Source organism: Euprymna scolopes, unplaced genomic scaffold, assembly GCF_053919585.1.
Source record: "Euprymna scolopes isolate OS-2025 unplaced genomic scaffold, ASM5391958v1 sca30, whole genome shotgun sequence".
Classification (NCBI taxonomy): Eukaryota; Metazoa; Mollusca; class Cephalopoda; order Sepiida; family Sepiolidae; genus Euprymna; species Euprymna scolopes.
Window position 1 is genome coordinate 135,254 of NW_027633325.1, and position 18,125 is coordinate 153,378.

The following is an 18,125-nucleotide window of genomic DNA, read 5'->3' on the forward strand; positions in this document are numbered from 1 at the left end:
TGTGTGGTTCTAAAACCGTTTGCATGATTAAGGTGGTTATCACTCGGACTTAAGTTTAGTGGGTAAGGTTAAAACAATTTTCCGGGGTGGGGGCATGTCACTCATTTAAGGTTAATTGGTACAGCAGGTTCAAGGGAGACACTTTTAAAGGGTGGACTTGTCACTCAGACATAGATTTAGTGGTAGTGTATTTTTTTTTATATATATATACTAACTTTTCAAATTGAAAAAGTTCCAAAGAATTTGGAGTACTAACTGCTCTTAAAAGCAAAAATGGCCAGGAAAAATGTATATATGAAACCGACCCCTCTCTACTTTAATAAGAATGTATTTTTATTTTATTTTCAAACTTTTTTATAAGTATTCACACATAATCGCCTAAAAAAAAGTAGAATCCTTTTTCTTTTATTTTGAAATTGAGATTAAATCATTTATTACTATGAAACTGATTTTTTTAAAAACCAATATTTCTTGAAGAAACCACTATTTTTATAAAAGAATCACAAACAGCATTAATTTCAAACAAGTTTTATATATATATATATATATAATGTCAAATTGTCTGTCTGTGTGTGTGTCTACCAAACTACTCTGTCGATTTTCAGTCTACAGAATCGATATTTGGCACAAGGGTATTGAGATTTAGAAAAATCTTTTTAATTAGTTTTCAGCCAGAAATTTGGCTGTTAAGGGGTCAAAGTTCGATGATTTGCCTTTGAAAACTCTACCAAACTCCTCCACCAATTGTGGGTCTAAACACATAAAATTTTAGATGTAGGTTACTTGGACATGGATCAAACTTTTTAATTTGATTTGAGCCATAAACAATAAATGTTAAGGAGTCAAAACTGGGGTCAAAGTTTAAAAAAGTTGACCTCTGCAGTCTCTACCAAATTACTCAGCCAATTTTTGGTCTAAACATTTGAAATTTTACATAAAGACATAGGGCAAGTTTTTTAATCTGGTTTTGGCTGAAAATTTGGCTGCTAAGGGGTCAAAGTTAAAAAGATTTGATCTTGGCGGCCTCTAGTAAATTATTTATCCAATTTTGGGTCTAAACATTTGAAATTTTACATAAAGAGTATTCAGACATGCAGCAAGCTTTTTAATCAGTTTTTGGGTGAAAATTTAGCTGCCAAGAAGTTAGTTTACTTTTGCAAACTCTACCAAACTCTTCTGCCAATTTTAAGTCTAAACACATGAAATTTTAGATGTAGGTTACCTGGTCAAACTCTTTAATATACAGTAGTGTCCAAAACTAAGGGACAAAATTTTAAAACCTAATATTTGTTGGAAATAACTGTGAAAAGCTGAAATTTTGATAACTGGTAGTCATTATCATTCATAATAACATACTAAAATTTGAATCATTTGCAAAGGATAGAAAAAGAATCATTTATTTATTTTCAAAATAGGAACGTCCAAAAGTAAGGGGCAAAATTGAGAAAAACAATGTAAACAGCCAAAAAACAATGAAAATACATGTACAATCCATATTTAGTAAATGTGCCCTTGCTCTTAATGACAGCTGCACATCTTCGACTACAAGAACGAATCAGTTCTTAACAATCCTCCATACTAATTTTAGACCATTCTTGAAGCTTCAATCACAAATCCTCCGTGTTAGTGGGATTCCTTTCCATAACTTTCACTTTTAAAATCTTCCAAAGATTTTCTATTGGATTTAAGTCAGGACTTTGCAGTGGCCAATCCATAATTTTGAAATCTTGCTTGTTAAGATAACTCATTACCACCTTTGCCTTGTGAAAGGGATTAAACGACTGTTCTAGCCAAGGAAGGAACAAGTGCACTTACCATAGTTTGCGAAAGAATTGCCCCTTCCACGTCATCAGTCAGTTACTAAATTATATCAATCACCAACTCCAAGTCCAATTAAGACAATACTTGAAGAGTTAAAAAAACCTTTGAGGTTCAATAATAATGAATCAATATGAAGAACGTGGAAGAAGTTAAAAAAGGCGGCCAAACAACTTTAGATCCATAGAAAACAGGAGAGTGCACAGGTGAGTATCCTCCCCTTATATGCAGAAGTAAGGGAAAGCCTTTAAAAATGGTCAAACAACAACAAGGTCTTTTCTTTTTGTTAGTAATTCCTTTCCTCCAACAATCGCTAACCCTTTCAATTTTTTTCACATAAAGAAATATTGCAATATATTCATTTTTAAGCAGTCTTAGATTTTGATTTCAGTTTTTTGCACATAAAATGCATTACAATTAAACTTTGCGTTCTCTAACTTTTCTTTTAATGAATACATGGCATTTTTAAGGAATTACAGCATATTTATGTGCATTTACTGCAGATTATTTGGAAACAATTAATTTCTGGAGATTTTCAGTAGCATATCCAGATTCCTAGCACAAAAAATACACTTGTATAGCAAAATTCATTGATTAATCTTGTGTTTTAACCAAGATATAACATTTTTACTGAAAAAGTAGTGTAAAAAAATGTGTGGTATTTTTTACTGCCCGGAAGTTAATGTGGAGGGGGGTGAAGCAATAAAATTCGGTGTGGCAGTCGTTCAAACAAAAGGTTTGAAAATGCTTGGGCGACTGATTTTATAATAGTGTTGGTTTGTTGTCCACTCACGTGGGTTGGATGTGTGTTCGTTACAACTCTACTTTCAACCGAGTCGTTGTTTGTTTCGTTCACCACACTCTTTTCTTCTACCTCTTCTTTTACACACGTCCGTTCGCTTTAGTGACTACAAATCGTCTGTCCTCTCGCTTTCCTTTCCTCGTTATTTATAGAATCAGGGTACGAGATTCCACAAGACTTTTTTCCACATAAACACATGATTCTCAATTTGTGCTTTGCATGCACAAACGTGCAGCTGCTTTAACGGTAAGCCACTTCTTTCTCCACACTCCCCCCTGATCTCATGATCACAGAGACGGCAGGGGGATGGCGATCGCCGCTGTCGGGTGCTTCTACGAAGGGGGACAGTACTGCTCCTGTCTTCGCATGCGCTCTCATCCATTGCCTGATGGTCGGGGAAGGCTTCATCTCCGTGGAGGGTACTTATATCAGAGTCACTGCTTGATAGGAATGGTGCAAACCAAAGCGATGGCCCACTCGTCTCAGTCAGTCACTCTCATCGTCCACTGGAGGTGGTACATGTGTCGCCAGCCGTAGGTCCCTAACGTGACGGGGTACGCCATCAACCTGGACACACTGCTGACTCACCACATCAGTCACTGTGCCCCGTTTATACTTGTCAGTACATCGGTTTCCTGGCGGTTTCACCTAGACAGCATCCCCTTTGGCATATCGATTCCGTTCTATCTCAGTGGCCACAGTTGTATCAGGGTGGATTCCTTTTTCTCGGACACGGTACTGATAGATTGCATTTGCAGGCGCTGCTCCTGGAGAGACGCCATCCTTTGGCATGAGATTATACCAGTACACAGCTTCTGCGATGGTGCACTGCTTTGTGGCTGCAATTGTTTTGATGCTGCGATGGCTTCTCTCAGCTATACCATTGCCAGAAGGCACATAAGCGCATCTAAGCCGCAGCCGCACACCCCATTCTTGTAAGAACTGCCTCATCTGATGGCTGCAAAAGGCTGGGTGATTGTCCGTCAGCACTTCATCGGGCGCACTTCTTTCACAGAACACGGATGACAGCTCGCGAATAATGTTCCAAGAGTCCTGGCGCCCGAGGAGTCTCCAGACTGCGAAATGTGTAGGCCCACAATCAATGAGGGTAAGGAAGTGGTTGCCACCGTAGTGTGTGATGTCCATGCCCACTCTCTGCCACTTACCACTCACTCCCAACTCCCCTTTCTTCCATCGTGCTGGAGCTGGGTCGATGGATTGGCCTCACAACTTTCCACCACTCTTCGGATATATTTTTTTTCTACTCCTGGATCAATCATCTTGACAAAGTACAGTGTCCGCTTGATGCCAGGATGTCCACACTGTCGATGAATGTCCATGATGCGCGCTGCATCCACATTACACACAACTGCTGCACATGTGTTTTGCAGATTATCAGAATCTCTCCGAGCACCAGTCAGAAGCCATCGTTGAGGGACTCTTGTCAGAGCATCTGCTCTGTTGAGCGCAGACCTGATCAACACTAAGTCCACAGTTAGATCGTACTCTGTGATGGTGTCGACCAAGGTGGCAAGCCGTCTTCGGATTAACATCTCACTCGATACTCGTGTCGTCAGCCGTGCTCTTCCACTTAATGCATCGGTTATCCACCGATGAGTGCATGCCGAGTCAGTCATGATATGTAGAACCTTGGCTTGCCATTGAAGCGCCAAGTTAACGCCCTTCAATGTGGCATCAAGTTCGGCCAGGTTTATGTGCCTCGAATCATTCTCTGATTCAACAGGCATCTTCAATAATGGAATCATTAACTGCAAGGGCAACTCCAAGGGCCAGTGAACTAACATCCACTCAGACCGTGAAATCATTCCCGCTGACGCACCACTTTCCCTGAACGGGGTCATCACTGGTCACTCTGGACACAGTCTCTTTCAGCATGCTCCTTAGGGTGACATTGTGTACTGCATCGTCCCATCCCGACAACACGGCTGTTGCACGTCTTTTTATGGCCGCCACGGCCACCCTGAGCCAACCGCACACAGGGAAATGGCCTACCATCTTTCCACAAAGCGAAAACACTGTTCGTCGAGTGATGTTTGATGGGACATTGGGAACGTGACTTCCTCTTCTCCAGCAAAGTCCCTCCTTGCTATTGCGCACGTGCAGGCCGAGAACTTTTGCTCCATTGCACAGACACTCTGGTTCCTTACATGTCAGTCCAAAGCTTTCAAAGTGCATTCTAACCGATTGCGCTGACATGAGACTCTCATTGACGAATATATCATCGATGTATGAGGATGTTGCCTGTTGCACTACCTCATCTTGCTGCCGGATAGCATGCATGATTGCTGTCATAATGCCTGGTGCCACATTAAGACCGAACCCTAGCCTGGTTAGACAATATCGGGTTCCTCCAATTTCCACAGTCTGAAATGGCCACAATTTCTACTCAATGCGTATTTGCAGATAGGCCCTGCGTAGGTCCAGAGTTGCCACGTTCGATCCCTGCTGTCGCCACTCCCTTAATTTGAGTGCACACACATCAGCCCTTGCTGTATATGGGTCGATATGCTCATTGAACGGGGCGGACCTTTTGTTTGGTCTCTTGTACGACGGCCATCAAGGGAATCAGCCCTCGCGGGGGGCCAAGCTCATCCTCTGGGTATGGAAGAAGCCAGCCATTGTCTTCATACTGTTCCCTTAGCCACATGGGTGGGCGATATTCCGATAACCAGTTCCGCAAGGATATTGGTGGCTGATCGTTTGACCACTTCCAAGACGCCGTCCATGCATTGCTGTTTCTATCATACTCTGCACGAAAGTCAGGCTCGTCGAGAGTTATGGCAGCACAAACGTGTTCCTCACATCGGGAGAACTGTACCTTGCCGGTTCTGTCCACAGTAATTCCACCCAGTTGTGTAATCAAGTCCATACCCAGGAGTAGGTTGTACCCGAGAAGCTCTCTCTCCATCACCAGGGCTCGCACGGCTACTGCAGGCCTGTCGTTGATGCTTGCGCGGATAATGCTCACCCCACAAGTGAACCTCCGCCTACAGTTAGTACCGGAATTCTCTCTGCTTTCCAAGTGGCACAGCATATCTTGCTTACGAGAGTCTGGGTGCACCCAGTGTCCACAAGCGCGAGGCGCTCGCTTCCATTAATGTGTATGCTTACAGTGGGTAGCGCCCTGCTCAATGACGGTCTGGGGAGAAGACTGGCGCTGTAGCTTCTTCCCCTTGCCCGTTTCCCGGAAAAGTGCGGGCCAGGTGTCCGCGTTTTTTTCACTTGTAGCACTGCGGCCCGTCAAGTTTCCGAGTTGATTGACGTGACGAAAGACAATCACGGGCCAAATGGTTGGGTCCTCCACACTTATAGCAGGTTGTAGCTGCGCCCAGGTCCTGCAATCCAACCTGTGATGGTTGTACAGCTGCCGCTTGGTCTATAGTGTTAGGGCTTTTCTTTAGTATTGCTCGTGCCCGCGCCAATACTTCTGATATGTCCATCTCGTCCACTTGGGATGAGGCACGGAGCAGATCTTCCACACTCTTAGGTAATCCTGCAACAAAGGTGCACACCAAGCCTTTGTCTGACATCCCTCCAAAGAGGACCGACAGCTTTTTTAGCTCAGCCAGATACACATCCACCGTTTCCCCGGGATGTAATTTTCGGGCCATGAATTCCTTCCATGCAGTAACTGGATCTAACGCAAATGCTGTAAAAAGGGCGCGCTTGATGCAGGCAAAATCTGTTTTTTCCTCATCAGCCAACTGCTGGTATACTGCATATGCTCCCCCAGTGAGGCGCATTGGGACCACGCATTCTATACGCTTCACCCCACTGAGCTGACATATTAATTCTGCTTTTTCCACCCAATCCTGCACTGAGTGATCAGTGCTACTGTCATCAAACAGGGGAATTAGCTTGGGGTCAAATCCTGACGTCATGCCGGAATAGCTTGTGTTCGTTACAACTCTACTTTCAACCGAGTCGTTGTTTGTTTCGTTCACCACACTCTTTTCTTCTACCTCTTCTTTTACACACGTCCGTTCACTTTAGTGACTAAAAATCGTCTCTCTTCCCGCTTTCCTCCTCTCGTTATTTATGGAATCAGGGTACGAGATTCTCCGAGATTCCCCGAGACTTTTTTCCACATAAACGCATGCGGGCGCCATCTTGATTCTCAATTTGTGCTTTGCATGCACAAACGCGCAGCCGCTTTAACGGTAAGCCACTTCTTTCTCCACAGGATGTGACAACATTTGGATAGAATCGACTAGTGGGTTATAAAAACATCCCTATCGTCGATATGTGTGGTTGGTCTTTTTGTTTAGTCCAGTAAGACATTTCGTAGTTACTTATTGCAAGGACGATCTGTCGTCAGCGAGGCAATTTGTCGCAACTCCAGTTAACCAAGAAAAGGCATGAAGGATTCACTACGCGAGAGTTTCATTGTTTTTTGTTTCTACGTCGAGTTTAACACGTTGAATTGTAGAAACGTCTGCGCCCCCCCCTCCCACTTTAATCGGTTAAAATCTGACAGATGTGACAAAATGCAAGAGGGAAAAATAGCCAAACGTGCAAGGCATAAAAATAGTCATAATTTTCTTAATTTTAATAGGATTTTAAAAAGATTCTTTTATAGCTTATCAAGCTCATTTTATGTATACCAATACTGAAATATGCTGAGCCATTTCAATTTTTTTGTGTGTATTGCTACTATAAAGAAAAAACATAATATAAAATTTATATCAATTTTTTTAATTGCAACGTCAAGGTAATAGTTAAATTAAAAAAAATTAAATAATTTTTATTTGAACTCTTATGTTTCATAATAAATACAAATTTCGACAGATTTAAATATTTTGTTCAAATTTCGAAAAAATAAATAGGGGCGGGGGGGGGGACACGCACTAAAAAAATATTTCCCCTCGCATATTTTACAGAAACTGCATTTTATATGTAATTTCATTCTAAAATGGATAAGTATCGAAAATTTCACGAAAATCTGACCATTAGTTGATTTTTGCTATATTTATTAAACACGGGTATGTTTTCACGTTCGGAATGTCTACTACATGGGAACGTTATTTTAAAGTGCCAATTATGTAAACACGATTTTCGTCTCGAAATTTCATTATTTTCGTTCGATGAAAACAATTTTTTTAAAATTATTACTAGTTTTTTTTTTCCCCCCTTCTTTTAACTGTTATACTGATAATATTAATTTATAAAGCTATATTGGGTTCCATATGCCCCCCCCCCACCGGAATACTGACGTCAACAGCCGGAGTAAGCTGAGAGTTGCCGAGGAAATTAAGCCGAAAGTTTTTTTTTTTTTTTTTTTTTTAAGAAAAACGTGAAAAGTGAAACATTTGTTCTTTTTTTTTTGGGGGGGGGGGGAGGTTTATGTTGTTGTTTCCTCAGACTGTTGGACGGCATCACATGACGACAAAGTGGACGCAGAGGTGGTAGCAGATGTGCAAGGGAGCAGCTTGTCATCAACCGGGTAGCTTTCGGCGAGTTGACAAACATTTAGTAATGCTCCGTTTGTCTCTATATGTTAATATGGAGACAAACGGAGCATTACCAAATCTTTGCCTCCCCATAAACTCTAGGAGATATGTGTCCAAAAGCTCCCGGTTGGTCTTGCATTCAATTTTGTTGCGTTGTTTCGCTTTCCTTCCACATTCGCTACACATGATTCGGTGTAGCCTTCGTTTCAAGATCTACAAAAGGCTGTGGTTCACCGTCAAATGTTTCAAGATCTACAGAAGGCTGTGGTTCACCGTCAAATGGCGATACTCCTCTCCCCCCCCCCCACTTTCTTGTATGCCTTCCAACAGTCTGATACGACCATGGTTCCTGGCAGAATATATTGTTTTATTAAGAGAAGGAGGGTTTCTGCATTCCGGTTTGGTACACTCACCAAGAAACCCTCCTTTTCGGCGGGGTCGTATCCACCGAAGACCCAAACCGGTGTGATTAGTCGGCCTACGTTATGTTTTTTCATTGGCTCAGCTTTATGTTACGGCGACACTCAGCTTACTCCGGCTGTTGACATCAGGGTTTCCGGTGATAGCTGAGCAGTCGCTGAGCTACGTCCGGATCACTCTCTGCACTAGTACCCTTTTTCTGTTTTCATCTTTCAATAAAGACACGAGGAAATTAAGAAAAAAAAAAAATAATAAATAAATAAAAAAATTTTTTAAAAATCGGTATTATTTTACTTTAAGGCTCGTCTCACATTCGTATAGAAAAAAATAGTTTTTTTGTAGTTTTCGGTGTGCTTTAAAAGAATATGGTAATGATAATGATAACCGTTTCCGTCGCAAATTTATCGTTTGTATGGATTTAGCCCCTTAAGTCTGGGACTATTTTCCATTTCACAGCCCAGCCTTCGTTTATGGAAAATAGTCCCAGAGTTCAGGGGTTAATACCATGCAAAAGAAATCAAACAAAAATCTTTTCAGCCAATAAACACACAAAAAATGCCCCCTCTCTCAGGTGGTCAAAAAGTTAAATTTACATGGATCACCCACTTTTCGAAAAAGTAATTTCTTCATATCATGAAAGTTATTTTTGGTACATTTTTAGTTTACCGACCCTTCGACATTCATTTGTCGACAAGTTTCCGAACACGCTGAGAACGAATATCGCATTTATTTTTTGCGCAAACCTGCAGTTATTCGTATTTGAAGACATTCAGTATTTAACGTAATCCCTATCATTTTTAATGGCGGCCATCTTGTTTTTCAATAACGAAAATACGCCAAGAAAGGCTAAATATGCCACATGTAACTGAAATTACCACATCCATCACTGTGTGCGCAAAAGAAAAGTTTATTGGAGAGGAAGGGGTAAATTCCAAGAAATCTTGAGCAAAAGGAAAGAATGTAAAGACAAAACCACAAATCAAAAATAGTATTTAAAATAATATTTGTTAAAATAAATTAAAAGGTAAAGATTATCTTTCGCTACAACAGAACACTGACCACTAATTTGTTGTTTTTTAGGGATATTCGATGTTGTTGGCCACAAATCAAATCCGTCGCAAATTTATGGTTTTCGTGGTATTAACCCCATTTAATTGATCTAAAAAAAAGTTTTCACAAGCGATTTACAAAAGCATATTTTATGTTTTTTGTTCTTTTTTGGGGGAGAGGGTGTATTCAATTATAGAACTTGTGTCGTTTTAGCATATAGTAAAAACCTCGTGCCCAAAAAGGGACATTTAGTGATTTTTTGGCCAAATTTTAAAGTTATTTATTACATTCAAGACCTAGTTTCCCATTTAGACCTATCATTTAGGATTACTTTCCTGCAAAAATGGACCAAAAACCTTTAATATGCTCCTCGTGGCGGTTAATTGCATGATGACCATTGGGTAAAAAATCGCTCATATCTTAGTTCCTTATCTAGGTTCTATTCTGCACAAAAAATTGTCTCATATTTGCTATCAGGTATTCTAATTGCTCCCACTAGCTTAATGCTAGGATTTTTCCATTGAAAATGGACAGGTATTCGGGTTTTTTCTCAAAAAATATATATTTTTGGGGTACAATTGTTTATGTTTTTTTAATATTATAACCAAATTTTTCCTCTAATTTCTCTGAAAATGATTTTCATTCCTTGCCAATCATAATTATTCAGCTACAGGATGTCAGGAAGTGAGAAAAGTCCATTGGTATAGCTACCATAGACTAAAGGTAAAAAAAATTTGATTTTTTGAACATGCTGTATTTCCGTCCACCCGTCACAAAAAGTCTGAGAATCAAATTTTCATTCTTTATAGTTATAGTAATGAGAATTGAAATAGAAAGAAAACTGCAACCAGCAAAAATTAATAATTGACACAATATTTAAAGACATAATGCCTCTTTTTGTTCAAATAGCATGGCACAATTTGATATAAAGGGTATACTCAGATAATATTTGTCATGACTTAGGGAGGAATTTAATCAGCCACAAAAACTTCTGTCATGTTAGAAAAATTGCAGATGATACAAGAAACTAGAATTATCATCGACAAGTGAGTAATCTACTATAATGGCATGTTGAAGAAAAATAGAACAATCAAAATCAGTTTTTGTGATGGGTGGACAATTTCAAAGTTCATTTGTCAACGTCAATTTCTGTTATTTTTCAGAAAAGTGTAAAATGGAAACAAGAAAAATGATGAAAACAAGAAAGGTGACAAAGAAGGCCACTGTGCAGCAGGAAGCTGTAGGTGATGAGAAAGATGAGAAACCGAAGATGGGACGTCCAAAGAAGGCAAAACCCATGTCTGCAGCAGAGCGAAAAAGAAAATCACGTCTCAATCCCAAAGTCAAAAAACGCGAATACGAAAAATAAAAAGAAAAAAATCAAAGAATTGAGGGAGAGCAATGAAGAAAAATTGAGACAAATGTGGCAAAAGCAGAAGGAAAATTAAAGAAAAAATATGACAAAACAAAAAAGGTATGGAGTACGACAGAAAGCCAAGGCAAGGAAGAAGCTGGAAGTTGAGAAGTCTGACGTATCCACAGAACGCACAAGGAAACACCGCGCATCAATGAAAGTCAAGGTAAATTTCAAGAAAACACCACTGAGGTCGCCACTGAAGAAAAGAAAAAAAAACGGCTTAGAGAACAACTGTCTTCGCTAGAGCGTGAAGAGCGCATCGACTTCATGAAATCTGTGATAAATAGTCAGAGCCCAGGTATAAAGCAAGCACTGGAAGCAACATCGTCCAGTTCATCACCAAATTTGAAACCAGTGGAGGAAACGTACACTAAACTGAAAAAGAAACGAGATCCGATCAGCAACTGCGTTAGGAGAGCACTTCTCACAACACTTGAAGATAGTTGTCCAAAAAAGAAAGTCCGTAAGTTAAGAGCATCTTACCACACATATAAGAAGGCAAAAAAATGGAACCTTGAAGAAATGCTCTCTGATACAGGAAAGAAGATGACCACAAGACCCAAGATAACAGAAAAAGTTAAGCTGGCTATTAAAGAATTCTATGAAAGAGACGACATATCCAGAGTACTTCCATATAAAAACAAAACACTGAAGATGAAGAATCAAAATGGTAAGTCAGCAATTCTCATGGTATTTACACACAACACTTTGCATGTTGTTGCTTCCCATGTTTAGAAGGAAATTCAGACTTTTGCAAGCATCGCTTGAACAAAGAAGGTATATTCTCTGATGATATGTCTGCCATTCGTCCAAAGTGGACTCTATTTAAGGAGAAAGGTGCTGGGCAGAAGGATGCCGGTGATTCCAGCAGCAGTGATGAAGATGAAGGACTATGAAGAGGGTGAAGCATACAGCATGCTGCAAGAAGGAGACATCGCCGTTATACAATCAGGGGATGATCATCCATACTATCTTCTGAAGTTGGATTCACCTCCATTCGAAACAACTGTTGACGTGAGTGACGATTACCACCACAACTTTCCTCGTTGTCATCGTGTTATCCGGGGGACATTACCTTGAAATTTTCAAGGAACTCAAAGACAGTGATTTGTACTATTTGGAGAGGAAGAAGTTTGCCTATGTCTCAAGTTTGTGCGTTGTTGGTATCTCTCCAGAATTGCAAACTGTGATGCAAATGAGAAGAGGAAAAGAAGAAACCATGTTCATGGTAGACGAGGAACTTTACCAGGCATTGAGTGAGCTGGTCACCTCACCAACCAATTGAGGCATTTATTAAACGTGAACATTTGAACAGTACTAGTAAGAACATGCAGCCTTTTATTTCTGTTTGTTAGTCCTCCGATTTATTGAGGGGGCTATAGTTTTGAGGCATGTCGTCCGTCCGATCGGATTTTTCTCCACGACCATCAATTGAATTTCTCTGAAATTTTGCATGAAGTTGTAACTTTGGTCAGGTTAGAAAGTGATATTGTTCAATTTTGAAAGGCGGTCAAAAGAGGTAAAAAAAAAAAAAAAAAAAAAAAAAAAATGCCCCGAAATGACATTTTTTGCCCCATAACTTTGATCCATCCATCCAATTCAGGGGCAGAGTATGATATTTTATGACAGAAAGACAAGGGATGGGCTTATCTCACATGGATATCCATTTAAATCCCACTTTTTCCAGTTTCGAAAAATCCTGACTTTTTTGTGACGGGTGGACGGGAAACGAATCAACTGGCCTTGCAGGAGAAGGCCTCATAAAAAAAATCTGACCAACTGGTATGAAGAAGCCTTTCATAGTGCCTTCAATTTTAGGTATTAGCCATTCTCACCAAATCAATGTAAATGCATTAATTCTGAGGTCCTTACTTTTTGTGACGGGTGGACGGAATTTTAATGGCCAACACAGATTGCACCCAGTGAGCAAGAAAAATGTATTAGCAATGAAAAAAAATGAGTTCCAATCCAAATTAGATAAATTAATGAGAAATCATGTTAGGGGCATTTTCCAGAGTACTTAGGGTACCCAAAGAGAAAGATCAAGACATCAATTGAAATTTTTGTGCAAAATGTTCCCTACCAACCAGTTAAGTAAATGCATACGTGACTCCATGTTGCTTGAATTTTTGGCCAATTAATGAGTTATTCATCATTACTCATTAATAGAAGATGCCAAAAAACCACCTATATAATATACCTCTATACTTCAGGTAGTATTTTAGATGGAGTATCTCTTTTTAAAAAATTCCAAAAAACAAGCGTTCCGCCCCAAAAGTGCTATTTTTACCTATAAATGACCAATTTTCCCTACATTCCCTTGTTCAAACATATGACATGTTATATACTGTCGGAAAGGAAATTTCGAGGGGATTAAGAATATGGTGTCCATTTATTCATTCCAATAACATGGTGGCCACAAGAAAAGAAAAACTGTCTGGGCACAAGGTTTTTACTTAATGCTTTTAACAGGTGTTTCTGCAGTTTAATTAAATGTTTTTCCATAAGTAACGCGCATACATTTACCGAGTAGAATACCGTTTAACATTTTACAGAAATTCTGTGTTTATCGGCGGTAAACACATATCCGGAAGCGGAAAGATGGGGTGGGGTGGGGAAGTCATTGGGGGGGGGGCATGTTTTGGCCCTTTTGGCTGTTTGGGTCGTTTTGGCACTTTTTCCTAAATGGAAAACAAGATGGCCGCCATTAAAAATGATAGGGATTACGTTAAATACTGAATGTCTTCAAATACGAATAACTGCAGGTTTGCGCAAAAAATAAATGCGATATCCATTCTCAGCGTGTTCAGAAAAAACCGGTAACAGTGCACTGGGGACAACCCGAATATTTACCTTTAAGAAGTCGTTTTTTTTTAATTAACAACTGTTTACAGCTCCAGTCGGGTCTGCTGCTTAAAAAAAAAAAAAACATTTAATAGTGTCGCGGACTAGAATTATGACTAAAACTGACACATGGTTACGAGTATAGTAATGTCTGCCTGCCATTTTTTGTTTTTTTTCTTGCCTGTCGTCTGGTGAAGTGGGTGCGCATGCGCAGAAATTGTCAGTGATTGTAACAGACAATTTCTTTTTCTTCAATTTCAGCATTTACTGCAAACAAAAAACCACGCGAAATAATTTAATTTCGCGTGGTTTTCTAAAAACAAATTTCTTACTCTTTTCTGTGCAAAAAAAAGTTGTTTTTTTCATACATTTATCTCTTTATACAGTTCTTTATACATTTATTTCTTTCCATTATTTTTTGTTTGTTTTTTTTTCTGTAAAAGGTTATTTTAACATTTTCTTCAAGTGCCAAAAAAAGATGAATACCAATACTGTGGATTCCTGCTACGGTTGTAGCAACAAATATTTCGACACAGTAAAGACATTTCACAAAGAAGAAGACACGAGCAGGCAATTTTTGCGAAAACATGATGTTTTGCCGACAAGCGTTACCTGTCCACAATGCAAAAATGAGTGTTCGTTTCGAGAAGCTAAACGCATCTGGAGGTGCACGCACTACACAAAAGTGGGAAAAATAAAAAAATAAAAAAGAAAATATTGCGGTTTCACTGTCGCCGAAACAACAGGAACATTCATTGTTCGGATGCCTGTGTGGAAAGTAATAATGTTTATCAATCATTTTTTAAGCACTATGTGGAACCACCGGACAGTACGCGAAAATCTTGGCATTTCGCACCACTCCTCAGTTGATTGGCGGTCCTTCTGTTCCGAGATCTGTGAGGACTGGCTTAACAAACAAAAACTCATTGGAGGCGACGGGATAGCTGTCGAAATCGACGAAACCCTTATTGTGCGCTGAAAGAGGCAGGATGGCTAGTCAGATATGGCTTTTCGGCGGAATTGAATAAGTTTCAGTGATTGTTGGAAGGCATATAAAAACCTCAACCGGCATTTTCCACACCACTCAGAAAATTTTGTGGACCCTCAGGATTTGTGAAAAATAAAAGAGGGAGATTAATGATTGCTCAAGAGAGGGAGAGCGGTGTGCACTTACCTTGCTTACTAACCAAAAAGAGATTGCCTTGCCTTCTCTGCCTTTTTTAAAGTTTATTTTTCACAGGTCAGGTGACAGTTAATCACATGACCTTTTGGTTATTTAAAGGGAGATTCTTCCCAGTTTCTTGTTTGTATGGACAAGCCTTTATTACTCCAACAGGACTGGTTCCCTTTGGTGAAGCAGTTCCTTGATTTAGACCATTCTCTGGACGCGAACCCAGAGAGCCTTACATTCAATTCTGTTCTAGCATCAACAGCTGAAGTTAACCCCGCTCACCTTTGTTTCGTGCTGGAGTCACAGAGCAAGTACAAGGATCCACTTAGTGATTTTTTCCGACAGTGATGTGCAAAGGGGGTTGGAGAAAATGTTCGGGGTGGAGTCACTGGGAATAACAGAACAAGGATTAACAGATTATGATGAGCGGAAGATTGCGCTCTTCCAACAATCCATCCTGTTTAAAGATAATAAGTATTATGTCCAGTTGCCCTGGGAGGAAGATAAAATATCGTGTGTCCCATCCAACCATGCTGTCGCCTTGCGCATATTAGAACATGTAGCGTGAAACCTGGAGAGGAAACAGCTTTACCAAGAATATCTGCAGGTTTTTCAGCAGCAAGAACGGGAGGGTATAATAGAGGAGATTTTTGTGCCTCCTCAGAGATTTAACGAATTTATTTGGATTCCGCATAGACCAATTGTGAAATCGGACCCGACTACGACCACCAAAATTCAGCCAGTATTCAACTGCAGCCTCAAAGTTGGGGACTCTCCATCTTTGAATGAAGCTACTTACCAGGGAGTAAACTTAACAACTGACCTATTGGATTTGCTACTCACTTTCCGCTCCAATAATCATGTTGTGTTGGCGGACATCAAGAAGGCCTTTTTGATGATCCGCCTGAAGCTGGAATCGGATAAGAACAGGTTCTGTTTTTTTTGAAGGATGGCGAACGACTACGTTGTTTTAGGTACAACACAATCATTTTTGGATTTGCTTCCAGTCCATTTATTTTAAACTATGTTCTCCGGTATCATGCTGCACAGTTTCCTATGGATAATTGCAGATTTATGATGGAAAATCGTTTTTATGTGGATAATCTCATCATGTCTAGTGATAGTCCAGAGGAGCTGTGTGGATTATACACTCTCTCTCGGGAGCGGTTACATCAAGGAGGGTTCGAACTACAGTCTTGCAATTCTGACCATGCAGGAATTCGAAGCAAGATGGAGGAGCATGGTACACTGAGTGTCCATGGCAGTGGTTGGGAAAAGGTATTTGGTTATCAGTACTGTCCTCTCTCCGACACCCTTCGATTGGCTGCGGTTAAGTGCAACCCTGATGCTTCTACTAAAAGACAAATTCTCGGGGAGACCACAAGAGTCTATGATCCTTTATCGTTGTGCTTGCCCGTTTCATTGCGAGGTCGAATTCTGCTAAGCAGGCTTTGGGAGAAAGGATTAGGGTGAGATGTACTGGTTCCACCTGAATTTCTTTCTTCTGGAAGAAACTTTCTTCAGATCTTTCTGGATTGGGGACCATTTCCTTTCCCCATAAGGCACTCAGTGAGAGTGAACCTGGCAAACTCTTCCTATTTTGTGACGCCTCCCTGGAAGCCTATGGGTTTGCGGCATATGTGGTTCAGAAGTGTCGATCTTGTTTGGTATTTGCCAAAGCTAGGGTGGCTCTTTTGAAAAAGAAAACACTTCCTACTCTGGAGCTCATAGCTGTGTTCCTGGCCATGAAGTGCCTGTCTACGATTCTAAAACTTTGGAGGATTCACTCCTTCTGAGATTCACGTGGCCACAGATTCTCAAGTGGTCCTCTCTTGGCTTGTCTCGGGGACCATCGTGAGCAAGAACCTGTTTGGCCAAAATAGGCTAAAGGATATCCAGCAGATGAGCGTTGAATTGGAAGCCACTCTCAACTTGTAGCCCTCATTTCGGTACATCCCAACGGCAGAAAACACCGCTGATTTGATTAAAAGGGGAATGATGCTGGAAAGGTTCAAAACCTGTTTCCAATTCTGGTGCTATGGTCCAGGTTGGTTGAGTGGCGGCACCACTCCTTGGGCTACTCAAGACTTGCCGTGCCTCAACAAACGCAGCCAAGGTATAGCTCGTGCGTCTTGGAATGCTGCGATCCTCCATGGAGAGGAAACACCTACTGTTCTCTTCATTTAATAAACTCTTAAGAGTGACTTCCTTAGTCCTGAAATTTATCAATCGCTTGTGTCGGTTAGAGTTGACAGTGAAAAACTGGCAGCAGTTTTGCTTATGCCAGGTATATGCTGAGGAACTGGATTTTTTGCTAGATCCCTCGGGCAAGACGGTACCTGGGTTGGTGCGCTACCTTGATTTGTTTATTGATGAAGGTCTAATCAGGTCAGGTGGCAGAATTGTTAGATCTCTCCACTTTAGCAGGGAGGTTAAACACCCTATTCTGTTGGCAAAGAGTCACCTGATTACCAAGCTTATCATAATGGATGCGCATGCCAGGTGCCAGCACTTAGGGATTACATCCACTTTAGCGGAACTGAGACGTTGTGGCTACTGGGTGCCAAAAGGCAGACAGGCAGTGAAGACGATCCTTACTTCATGCGCACTGTGCCGAAGGTACAATGCCAGACAAGTCTTGCCACCCAATGTAGCTAACCTGCCCGTATCCCGTATTGAACTGGAAGTTCCCTTCAAGCATACGTGAGTGGATTTCACCGGTCACCTTTGGGTTAGGCAAGGTGGTAAGGAGGTGAAAATGTATCTACTGATCTTCACGTGTCTCAGTGTCAGAGCTATACACATTGAAGTGCTACCTGACATGAGTGTGTTGGCCTTTCTGCAGGCATTGATGCGGTTCACGAACCTGTATGGCATCCCGTCTACCATCTACGGTGATAATGCTAAAACTTTCGTAGGAGGCGGTCGATTGCTTAAAAGGTTGATACTAAACCATGATTACCAACAGAAGTTTGGCTCCTGTTCTATCAAGTTCTGCCCCATTCCACTTTACTCACCTTTTTTTTTTGTTTTTTTTTTACACAGTGATCACCACTTATCAAGGCCCGGAAGCCACTCAGGGATAAGGGTTATTGCAAGTACATTACGTTAGTGTGGAGATTTGATGAAGTG

General features: G+C 40.7%; 1 long non-coding RNA gene across 1 annotated transcript in view; it reads right to left on the reverse strand.

Annotated features, from left to right (window-relative positions):
- Positions 1-18,125, reverse strand: part of LOC145274260 (uncharacterized) — a 37,532-nt gene that overhangs the window by 1,712 nt on the left and 17,695 nt on the right. The gene's annotated exons all lie outside the window — the stretch shown is intronic.